Here is a 12,168-nt window from a genome sequence, read left to right as displayed (position 1 = left end):
TTAAGATGAGACTGGGATGATTATATGCTACTAACTTCATACTATATCAACAATCAAAACAAAATGTCAATAATCAAACAAAATGCCTACCAATTATACATAGTTAAATATAACATGTATCTTTTCGTGACTTTGTATTGAAACCATCTCAGGTTCTTATGTCATACAATTGTAGCTACAACTGAAATGTATGCAAACACCAGCAAAAAAAAAATTCAAATTTCTGTCATTTATGGTCTAGTAGATCTTTGCAAAGATCTTATCCCTATTTGTGAAAGCTAATCACTGTTTATGTTGAAAGCAGTCTAGCTTTCCCACCGTTTTGTGTTTTGTCTTAATTTGTGTTACTTTTTATAGAACAGATATCTAATTTTAATTGGAACATTTTAATGAACTAGCAATAAAAAGTAAGCAATTAGTTTCTTATGTCCTCAATATAAAGCATCATATTCCTTCTTTTTTTTCATTCATTTTCTTCTGTCAGATAGTAGAAAGAAGATAGGAGTAAAACACACAAGTTGAAAGCTAGGCGTGATGGTGCATAGCTGTAACCACAGGTATCCAGGATAGATAGGTGGTAGAGAGCATCTACTCAGTGCTAAACTGTTGGAAGTATATTACCTGATGATGATATTATAAGATCCTAGAAAGTTATGTATAAGTTCAGGTTCATTTAGTTGATGTGATTTCCCCAAGCAGAGCAAGAAACCCTCATGGTGAGGCAACTGAGGTTACAAAAAGCTTTTGTCCACCAGGTTGATTTTACTGAAGCCTTGTGATATCACATGGGTAACAAGCTTAATGGCATTTATTTCAGTTGTTTTTAGAGGGAAAGCCATATCCAATCACACCCAAAACACCAAATGCTACAAAATAAGGCAATAGGTATGGATGAATTTTAGAGAAAGTTTTTAAACGCCACAAATGGAGCTAATTTAGCAAAAGGAAAACTGTGGAGTGCCTTTTTAGAAAATGAAGTTTCTTTGGTCAAGTAAAAACTCACCTTATTTCAACTGCTTTGTATGTTCATGTTCTGGCATATTGAGTTTTCTTCAAGAGAAGAATGAATTGACTTTGTAGTTTGGAGAGACTCTATATTAGTATTTACAAGCTCAATGCTGCCTTGTCTTGTGAAACATGTTATTAACTGTGAATCCACACAACACCCCTTGTTAAATAGGTCATTATTATTATCTTCTCTTTCCAGCTGAGGAAACACACCAAGAGAGGTCACGAAGTGAGTCAGGGCCAGAATTAGCAATGAAAAGCACCCAGTTGTCAGTGCTTTCCTTGGTCCACACGGCCACGTTAAATAGGTGAGATGGCCGGCCTGGATAGCCACAAAGAATGGGAGCTGACCCAGAGGTTGTATAACCAACTTCTAATAAAGGCAGCCTGTGTAGTCCTTGCCTCTGGACTTCATACAAGTTACCCTAAATTTGACTTGGTGGGGCTTTCTCTAATATTCTTGACCTAGATGCTAAACGTTGCCCTTAATGTCCCTCACCTCATGTCACCATCACTATTGAAGCCCTGTGAGTTTACCTGTGGTTTACTCTACTCTGAACCCATTTCTGAAGAGAGAAAGGCAAATAGTCCGGAGGGGATTTTTACAACCTTGGGTGATATTTCTGGAGGGACTGTATTAGTTCTCTTGAAATAACTAGGTGAAGTTACAATGTTTTCATTTTTCTTATCTAAATGTTTGGGGAAAAATGGATGTACATGTCACAAAACCAACCTGAAACTGAATAATAGGTAAGGCATAAGCAATGAATCTGATGTAGTGTATTTTATGACAGATTGACAGAAAAAGGAGCCATGGATTTATAAATAAGACAACTTCCAATTAAGAAACTTTTTACCATCACAAGCATTGAAATCTTGAATTTAAGTGAGATAAAGAGGGAATGGAAATAATGCAGGGAGTGATGGAGAAAACACTTACAAACATATAATAGCAAGTGAAAAACCTGAGTTTTGTTGGAACTCTTTAGCTTCCACTGTTTTTGAAATGTGGAAGGCAAAGATTGCCAGCAATATTTATCAAAAACATGTTCTTATTTTAATGAATACACTATCACACTGGGAAATAAGTTCATTTGATCAAAGTAGCAGATGGAGATTGACCCATTGCTAAAATAACATCAATATTACATAGTATTTAATATATTTGATGGAATTTATAAAATTTGTAAAATGTTTTTACTTCATATAAGGAAATATGGTTGAAGTCAGCTTTTCTTTAATTTGGATGAAAAGAAACAAAATATTCCCCTGGGGAAAAAAAATAACAATAAAATATACCAAAGCTGGCAGAAAAAGAAATCTAGATTACCCTGATATCTATAAAAGAAATTGATATGTTATTAAAAACATTCACACTAAAAACACATCTGGTCTGAACCAGATATCACTATAGAATTTTTTCAAGTATCCATGAAGAAATGCAGTAATTCCACATGAGCTAATTCAGAGAACAGAAAATGCAGTACTGTTTCCCAGCTCAATGAGCAGAGCCCTTACTCTAAAATTTCAAAAGAACATTATGAGAGAGGAAAATCACAAGAAAATTTATTTCAGGAACATACTTGAAAATTCCTTAACAAAATGTGAGCAAATCTAAGCATAAGGCAAATAACACATTAAAACATTACCAGGCCCTTAATGGAAGTTTAGCAGTCAGAAAAAATCTCAAGCTACTTAATCAAATTGAGAGAATAAAAATAGCAACATTCTTCTCATCCCAGTAGATGTGAGAAAAGATTTTACTAAAATTCAATATTCTCTAATGACAAAAACCATCAGCAAAGTAGTAATAAAGGAAAATCTTTTTTATCTAATAAAAGATGTCTATAAAAGTTTATAAAAATATTATATTTAATTTTGAAATATCACTAAGAATGGGAATAAAGCTAGGGTGTCTCCTGTATCACCACTTTTTATTCAGCCTTGTACTGAATGACATAACCTGTGCAATACTTATGAAAAGAAATAAGGAATTGTAAGTTTTGAAAATGAATAAATATATGTACATTATCTATAAATAGCATCATGGCCCAAAGCATCTATAAAGTATTAGATTTCATAATCTAATTTAGCATCTCTGTTAGATACAAACAATAAGAAAATAAAAAATTTGCAAAAAGCATTAAACAACATCAACCAATGCAAATTCTTACATATAAATATAATGAAAAATCTATAGTCTTTTCACATAAAATTACTAAGTACTACTGAGAAAAACTAAAGAAAAGTCAAGCAGAGGAACTGACCAAAGCTTGTAAAATTCTTTCCCTAATTATAGTTGGATTCAATACAATCCCAATCAAAATCCTTGCATTGTTTTTATAAAAATTAATTCATATTAAAATTCATATGGACATGCAAAGTACCAAAGTGAAGCCAGGCAAAATCAGAGCACTTACATTACCAGGTAGTGAGACTTATCAAAAGCTCATGGTAATTAATTCTTTATGCTATTCACGTAAGCACAGAAAGGTGATCACTGAGGAATCTAGAGATAAAGTTCTGTACAGACACTCAGCTCATGGTGATGGTGACATCGTGTGGCAGTGGAGGACAGATTGGTTATTGAATCTTGGTCCTTGGGTCCTTGTCATGTGAGGAGGAACTCCAGATCCAGGGTACATCTAAGTGTGAACTATGAAACAAGAAACATGGTAGAAGATAATATATGCAGATTCCCCTTCTATCTTTCTTGTTTATCCCCCCTTACCCCTAGTTTTTGGTTTCTTAAGTTTTGGTCTTGCAGTGTAGCCCAGCCTGGCTTCAAACTCATGATTTCCTGCCACATCCTCTTGACTGTTGGGATTACATTTATGTACCACCGTGCCCAGTTCCATGAAGACAGCAGCTGACATTAGGTAAAGCATTTAATTGGTTAATAGTTATACATAAAAATGCTCAACATTATTGGCAATCTGGTACATATAAATGAAAACTCAAGGTTATGCTATTGTATATGTGTCAGACATGCTGAGAGGGAAATGCCAGTGAGAATGTACAATCTCTTTAGACAGCTGCTTGGCAGAATCTCCTAAAACAAAACATATCTATGACACAGTAATTATACTGGATATTGAAAATATGTACATATATACTGAAGGTATGTACAAAATATCTGACAGCATCATTATTTGACATAGCAAAACAAACAAACCAACCTAGAAACAACCAAAGCATCCATTTACAGCAAAACAGATGTAATTGTGGAATACTAACACAATGGAATATTACATGGTAATGAAACTGAAAATCTGCTTCTACGGGCAACCACAGGAATGCTTCACAAAGACACAGTATTGAGAGAAAGAAACATGCTGTGATTATATTCATATAAATTTATATGAATGTCTCATACAGACTTCTGTGATAGAATTTGAAATAATTGTCCTCTAGGGGATGGAAGAAGAGGAAGGTAATGGTCAGAACTCAGGTAAGCTAATAGTAATATTCTGTATCTTGATTGGTTACAAACGTGTGAGTAATATACAAAAATAATTAATCTGAATACTTAAGATTCTATGCGCAATAAGTTTATTTGATAGGCATTGCACATCAAAATGACATCACTTTAAACAAAAGTGACATTTATTTGTCTACTTTTTATGATTAAACAGCAGTGAGTAAATTCAGATAACAGGTCATATCCAAGAAGACCAAGATAACTCTAAAAGGACAACCACTACTTAATCTTTCAATCAGAATTCAATGATCTGAATTTAACTTCTATTATTTGAAAGCACATATTTTCATGTTAAACATATTCATAGATATTCATTATTCACATTTCAGACAAGGTAAAAATTCTTTCATGTAGGTATATATTGCCTTTCACAAGCCCAGGCTACTATTTCACAAATAAATTCCCAAGTCATAAAGGAGATCAACTCAGCCAACTTATCACCGTATTATAATAATAAATCCAAAGTACATATCTCTCTTGCCATGAATCAAATTTAAAATGTTCCAGCTATCTGCAGTGAAGCTTGAATGAATTTTATTCCCTCTGTATTCAAAACACCAGAGGGACCACTTCCTGCCAGCTTGTGACTGCAGAAGCCAAACACAGAAATGAAATAGCAAATTATAAACACCCTGCTCCATTATCAAATATCATTCTGTTCCTCTCTCCAGTGCCCTTCCTTGGATTGGAGACCTAGCATTTTAATTTCAAGTCCTCTATCCCAGAATAATAATACTGGTAAACAGAGAATATCTAAACCCTGGAAAATCAGGTTGTACTATTTAACAAAAAGATTTCCCTAAATATTTGAGAAGTACATAAGGAATACAAATGTTTTGTACTAATAATAAATGAAAAATTTATTTCAGAAAAATTTGTCTTTATTATACTATTATACATTTTAATGTACTATACATTTTAAATTTGCATGTATCTTTATGAACACTTTATAATTGACATAGTATACTATGTTATTATTATAATGTATTACCATCTGATAATTATATAACAATCTTCATGGCATTGTTGTATAACATGTTATATAAAATAAAGATATATTAAACATGTACATATCATTTATACATATATTAATGCATAAGTAGCATATTATGAACAATGTTTTACTGATTGAGTGCATAATTATTTTGAGACAATTAACTTAAGCTTTGATATTTGGTAGGACATATCCATTGTACATATATATGCATATACATGTATGTACGTATGTACACAAATACATATACATGCATTCATAAATGTGCATAGATTCCCATTTTTGTTAAGAGTGCATACCACTGCAGTCCAACAACTTTTAATCAAGACCCGAGGATTTCAAGAGATCTCAGAGATTGGAAGAGTCTATGAGCCTGCCAGTACTTAGGAAATATACATGGTGTATTCTTCTAAGTACAGTGGTATACAGCTTTGCAGTTTTGAAATATGGTAAGTTCATAGCCATTGCTATATTCTTAAAGGTGGTCCTTCACCAAGAACAGTTTAAGCACCAGTCCTCTTTGTTCAATTTTGTAATATTTGTTCCGGCTCACTCTGCAAAAGAGAGTTACTTTCTTTTCTTTTTTCCTCCTTTGCACAAAATATGGGCCTCTAATTTATATCTGATAACTCTTCAAAGTGTTTAAAATCTCACATCTGAAATTTGCAGAAATGTGAGGTAGGTCAAGCCAAAATCAACTCTAATTCCATACTATAAATTCTCAAATTTAATCAATTTTTCCAAGTCTAGTAGAGTTATTACAAATGTAGTAGCACATAACTAAACCTGTACCCTATCTTTCAAGGCCCAAATAGCTTTCTGCAACCATTGACACATAGTATATTTCAATTAATTTATATTACATTGGCACCATTATACGAATAGCTAAAAGAAGCAAATTGTGCTGTCAATGTAATTTTTATTTTAAAATTTATTGATCTTCTCATAAGATGATCAGTGTGTTAGAGTACTAACACATTGTATGCCACATCTATTCATTTTGCCTACAATGTAAACTGCTGAAGGTAAGGACTTATGTCTTCTTGTGAAGTGTGGTAATTAGAGAAGACTGGCTTATACTTCATCTGTCCTGACTTCCTTCTGGAAAATTCAGAAGGCTAAAAGAACCATTTCCAGAATATCTTTCAATTCAGTTTCCAGACCTGCTTTATGTTCTTAAATCACATGCATGCATCTATTTGAATTTGGAGTGGACTTAAATGGAAAGAGAAGCAAAGACTGCATGAGGATCCATTTTGCTGGTGCCAGTCTAACAGGGTGTGATGAGCTCTGGAGCCAATGGTTCAATGTTCTAATCCCAGAATTGCAAATGAGGTATGGAGTTACCACACATATCACTTAGAAAAGTGTTTCCTTAACTTTTGTCTCCTTATTTTCTTGATTATGGCAGAGATGAGAGTCAGTCAGGACAGCCCAGTAATTCCAAAGATTTGAAAGGACCCAATTCTTTGTATTAAATCAGTTTTGCTGAAAATAAAGTGATTACATTTCACTTTTGACTGATTCATGAGTATTCAATTTGTATCATCTAAATGAATGAATACAGTTCTGAGGAAGCACAAAATACATTTTTAAAAACACTGCAAAGAAAGTTCACTCTTGGGGGTCCAAAAGAAACACACTTTGAGACAGAGACCTACACACATTCAGCTCACTGGCAGGAGCCCTTGGGTAATCCTGGACTGTACAGTTAGGGAAGGTACTCTGGATGCACTTACAGGAAAGGCCTCAGTCAATCCTATGGGAGAAGCTCCACAGTTAGGATGATTTAAGAGTTGTCCAGAACTGGGTCATTTAGAGAGGTCTTTGTGGTCTTTCATCAGTAATAATCAGAGCTGGACCAGCATTCTCCCAAAGGATCTGAGCATGAACTAGGTGGTGCTATTTTGGGGCTAGGATAAGACCCAAAGAGGACTTGCTGACTCAGCTGAGAGCTGTCAGCTACCAACACCCTAGCAGCTATGAAAATGAGTGATTTAGTTCTTGAACGAGGTAGGGGTGAGTCTGGATGCTCACTGTAGCATCCATCTACCAAAAATAGTAGAAAAGAAAAACAGCTATAGAACTTTGGACCAGAAAACCTGAATTTGAGTACGGTTTCTTTCACTGTGGGAATTTAGACAGGTCAGTAAACCCTGAATTTGATTCTTCATCTATGAAACATAATAATAATTTCACAGGTCATATATAAAACAATAACATATAGTTAAAAGTTTTTTGTAATACATGCAAAAAATCATTGCAATCTGCACATCATACTATTCAAATTCCAGTTACTATTATTTTTCAGAAAGTTTTGCACAAAGTAACAAGGTCTGTTTTTAAAAAAATACTCACATAAATAAACATACACTAAAAATTGGTACGATACAGACAAAAATTACAAAGAAAGTAAATCAAGGGAAAACATGAAATTTGGTTAAGCTACATTTTATTTATTCATTCATCCTTACATTTATTTATTTACCAAGTGATAAGCTATTGTGAATACACTGTGTCAAAAGACCCAGTTATCATTAGGACCTGCACAGAATAGTAGAATCTGAACATGAATAGACATTAACCTTCTTTGACTTTTGAAGAAAATAAACTATCAACAACCCATGCCAATGTTACTGTACACGGATAGCCCTGGAAGAACATCTCAAGTCAAAGTTATCAAGAGCTAGTCCCCAAAAGAAACCTCATACCCCACAAAAGCTTTTCATTACTGTATATAATTTCCTTTTTAAAAAAGACATTAAATTAAAGCCATGCTGCCCTGTAAACTTTTCAATATGCAATCACTCACATCTTCACTTTATTTGGGAATTCAGCATAGTAACCAGGGTCCTATGATGTATGTGCCAAAGACAGCATGGTAAGGGTGTGGGGGGTAATATTTCATTCCACCAGCACAATCTTCTTTCTAATTCTTATGACAGCTCCTGCTTGTTAAATTGATGGTTAAAGAATAATCACATGTTCATACTCTGTCAATAAAACTCAGGAACCAGTTTGGCTACCTCTTCTTCTTTTTCCAATTGGTAAAGAAAGAAATACCATAAGGCTTAGTAAATACTATGCTAACTTCTCTTGTTGCTCTGGCTACCTTCAAGGCAAACACTTTTTTTTTTATAAAGTAATTGTATACATGAGTAAAAGAGAACAAAGTAAGAACGTACATAAGCAGGCACCAGGTGCCAACGCCTGTAACCCTAGCTACTTGGGAAGCTGAGATTGGGAGGATCGGGGTTCAAAACCAGCTCAGCAAAAAGTTTGTGAGACCCCTTCTCAACCGATACCTGGGTGCAGTGGTGTGCATCTGTCATCCAAAGCTATGCAGAAGGCTGAGATCAGAGAATCATGGTTCCAGGCCAGCCTGGGCAAAAAGTTTGTGACACCCCCACCTCAATGGAAGAAAAGCTGAGTGTGGTGGTGCTCCCATCATCCCAGCAATGGCAAGGAGCATGAGATAGAAAGGATCATGATCAGGGCCAGTGTGGGCAAAAAGTAAGACCTTGTCTCCAAAGTAACCAGAGCAAAAGGGGCGGGAGCATGGCTCAAGCCACAGAGTGCCTGCCCAACAAACTCAAAACCCTGAGTTGAAGTACAAAACAATGAATTAAGTAAGAAACTTGAAGAACTATATTAACTGACTTGTAGCCACCAAATTCATGCTTAATTTCTTGAGTTAAAATTAAATAAGGTCAAAAATAAATTATGAAATTTGCAATGTATTAAATAGCCTATTGGAAGGAATATGAGAGAGCGTCAATGGACAAGATGAAATTTTATTTATAGCTGACCATATCCAGAAGTTGTGGGTCTAACTAGAGAAACATATTTTAGAGATAAATAATTGTTGTGAATTGAAAGCTATATCAGTTTTCTACCACTATTAATCAAGCCATCACAAAAACCTGATGATTAAAAAAAACAATCATTTTATTTGCTTCTGATTTGGCAAGGGCCAGCTTGTCAGTTCACTGACTGGTCTGCTGGGTCAGCAGGGGTTTCATCTGAGGAGACTTTTGTCTATGCCACATGGTCTTACCCTCAAGGAGGCTGGCCCAGGCTTCTACACAGCAGCAGTGTTCTCAAGACAAGATTGCACAAGTTCCACTTCAGCAGTGTGTCCCTGTGTCTTCTGCATCCTATTTTCTAATGGTCATGGGCTACAGAAAGCTGCACAGGCAAGCCCAGATCCATGGGAGGGGGCTACACAAGTGTAGGTATTATCCATTCAGGGCATCAAGTGACAATCTACCATACAAGATAGATAACTGTAATACATGACACATTACATAGTCATCTAAGACTATATAAGATGTATTATAAGATATACACCATATAATATAACTATATAAACTAGGGTAGTGTGACTGGTGAGAGGGCTATAAACAAACCAGACCTATCCACTCATGGAGGTCAAATCTAAGACTCAACTACTAATTAGCTGTATTATAAAAACCAATTTATGTGTCTCAGATTCTTCTTATGTAAAATAATATAAAAACTATGATGTTCTAGAGATAATAAAGATAAGGTAAGACTATTCTGTGTTAGTACACACTTAAAAGTTGAGTTTTATAAGTTATTAGTTGTAAAGTTAATAAAATAAAAATCATTAGTTTCATGCAAAAATTACACTGAATTATCCATGCACACCGTTTGGAATTGTAAGTGTAGACTCATTCCATACCACCTAATGGATGACTGAGAAACCTACTGTGTAATATTTTTAGGACTTGTGTTATATTGTAAACATCCTATTCAAAGAACCTTTTCTTATACTATTATCATGGGATTGATAATCACAATTTTGGCTCACTTTATGTATAGCTAAAATTTACCTCATTTTCTGTATAGCTAAAATTTACCTCAGGAATGCTGATCATACATACATATTGCTTTTATTCAGTAGGCTTTTTGTGAAACATAAATAAGCATTGTTCTTTTAATTTCAACAGCTGTACAAATAATTTTTTCATCATTAGGCCAGTTTATCAAATAAAGGGCTTTTCTCCCCATTTTTATTCCCCTAAATCTTTAAATTGTAGTTGATTATGCAAAGAAAAGGATATGTTGCAGTTAAAAAATGATCCACAAGTTACTTTTAAAATGAGTTAGTTAATTTCTTTCTTAGTGAAGGGTGGCCTTGGTAACAAGAATTACTCAGGAAAATTTTACAGCATGATGAGCTCTGCCATTTCTTTCATTTAAATATTTATTTATTTTTATTTTTTTATTATCATGTTATTGCTGAAAAAGTTCTTACAATATATTGTGGTTAAATTCTTAGCATTGCCACTTTCAACACAAGACTTCCAAAGGTGTTTCAGATGCCAACCTCTGGAGGAAAGAGAAAGGAACGAGAGCCAATGCATGGCAATGCTGTTTCTGTTAGTGAGGTGGATGTTATATACATTACTTGCACCTTTAGCTTACTGACTGACACTTAGCTTGACGGCCACACATGACCATGCCTAGTTATGAAGGAGCTGAAAAATATAGTCTGGCTGACGAGCACTTCTCTCCAGAAACGAAAACAGAACAAACTGAGGAGGGGCCAATATTTCCCACTCTATATGCAACATCTGAATGTCTAAATACTTCCTATCATGGAATTTAAGTATGGTATGGCTTTGTTTAAATTTCTGGAATTTCTGAATGCCTCACACTTTAGAAAACATTCTGTATTAATTATCAAAAAGTATCGACTCTCAGATTTGAATGTAAGAGTCTGATGTAAGAACCTACTTGACAATTGTTCTGCAAGGTGGGTGTTTATTCAGATGCTGATTAGATGTTTCCATTGGGAAAAAATTTCTATTCATGATGCTTCGTTCAAAATCCTCACATTTCCCCAAATCTTACTTCCGACAATTGATCTATTAATTTTAGTTCTGCTTGTGGAGCAACATAAACAGCTAATTCTCTCTTCTGTATGATTTCCCGCACGTATCTGAACACCTCGTTTCCCCTTAATTTTCTCTTCTTCAGGTGGAACATACACATAGATTTAAGATTTTATGGTATAAAATTAAAAAGGTCTAGAAATTCTTCCATATTCTCATTATGTATTCTTTGTGAGAAGTTAATCATTTATTTGCAAATGCTGAGGCAATAATATTTCTCCAACAAAAGTGAATATTTAAGTGATGTTTCATTTTCTAAAAGGATTTGCTCATTTGAAACAGTGATGCTACACATGTAGTCCAGAAAGCAGCAGCACCAGCAGCAGCAACACACTGGAAATTTTTAGGTGAGCGATTAGAAATGCTTGGACACAACCCAGACTGAAGGAATCAGCATCCCCAGGAGCAGAGTACTAAAGTCTTTTTTGGAACACATGATGCTGTATGATATCGTGGAGAAACACAGGACAAAGGAAATAAAAATAAGCTACATGTACATGTACTGATTGGTTTTGATGTAAGCTGGCAGAAAATGTTAACTCTTATTTGCATCCTTATGTGTTCATGAGAAAATAATTATTTATTTGCTTAAGTGAGCTACTCTTTCTGAAAAAGTATATAAGCTTTGGATTTTCTTGTCTCTTTGTAATGGTAATAACCAACATATCCTGGACCCACTGAACAGTTACAAGATGCAGAAGATTTAATCATAATTTTCCTTGCTTTAATTGTTCTGTAAATATAATGGCTGCAATGAGTAAGCA

The sequence above is a fragment of the Castor canadensis genome, chromosome 3 (genome assembly GCF_047511655.1).
Source record: "Castor canadensis chromosome 3, mCasCan1.hap1v2, whole genome shotgun sequence".
Lineage (NCBI taxonomy): Eukaryota > Metazoa > Chordata > Mammalia > Rodentia > Castoridae > Castor > Castor canadensis.
This window is presented reverse-complemented; position numbering follows the sequence as displayed.